At 39.6% G+C, this 1,021-nt stretch overlaps 1 non-coding gene across 1 annotated transcript; it reads right to left on the reverse strand.

Moving 5' to 3' along the window:
- Window positions 1–710: 710 nt before the first annotated feature.
- TRNAL-UAA (transfer RNA leucine (anticodon UAA)) lies at window positions 711–794 on the reverse strand. Its single transcript has one exon. It is a non-coding gene; the product is annotated as a tRNA-Leu (tRNA).
- Between the last annotated feature and the right edge of the window lie 227 nt (window positions 795–1,021).

Raw genomic sequence — 1,021 nt, forward strand, 5'->3', positions numbered from 1 at the left:
TTTATAAAAAACAGGTTATACCGGGCTCTAATTTACTGGATTTGGTACGCGGTGTTACACAAAGTCACACTGTTACAAAGCGTAAAATACCACAGGGTTGGAGCCCTTTTCTGGCTGCGATGGCTGAACTGAATATCCCCTCATCGGTTGTGGGTAATGCAACAAATAGAGAAAGCCTGGATCGCTTAAAAATACTGCCCCCCGATACAACGAACCCTCCTTCATCATCCCTTTTAACTCCGCAGAAAAGAACCTCTGATTTGCGTTACAGTTCTTTAAGTGCCCCTGGCTTAACATCACCACCGGGGTATTTACTAAACAAGAGGAGGGATAGTCTATTATTGCCGTCGGCTGACTGGTTGAAACTGTAAATAAGCTGTTTAATTTTTTTTTTTTTTTCCCTCTGTAAAATAAGACATTGTATTGCTGTCCCTCTATACTATGTATCGTACTAACTCAACGCCTCTAGATGATTTTAGTCTATTAAGGCCTTAACAGCCGTTTTACTTTTTTACTTGTAAATACGTCTTGTAATTATTTCCTGGTGAAAACTGTGTTATCTTTTAAAAAATAAAATAAGCAATTTTTGACTCATACAATTGTGCTTTTTATTTATATGTAACCCCCGACTGTTGCGGCTAATCCCTGTACCGTCTCTATACAAATAAAAAATATATATACAAATAAAAAAAAAATATATAAAAATATTATGTCTGGGGTGGGATTCAAACCCACGTGGACATACGTCCATTGGATCTTAAGTCCAACGCCTTAAACCACTCGGCCACCCTGACACTTGAGGGTTTAGCCTCTTAAAGCCGTATTCTGTCTGAATTTAAAAAAAAATGCTACGCCCTCTTTTCAACGTCATTTGAACTTTTCTGACATGCGCACGGCGTTATTTCAGAATAAACATGTCCAGACATGCCCCAGTATGAAAAAAACATGTTCGGGCATGCCCCAAAAGCCTATAAACATGCCCGGACATGCCCCGCGTATGTATACGCCCCCTCCAATCTAC

Source organism: Ascaphus truei, chromosome 2 (genome assembly GCF_040206685.1).
Source record: "Ascaphus truei isolate aAscTru1 chromosome 2, aAscTru1.hap1, whole genome shotgun sequence".
Classification (NCBI taxonomy): Eukaryota; Metazoa; Chordata; class Amphibia; order Anura; family Ascaphidae; genus Ascaphus; species Ascaphus truei.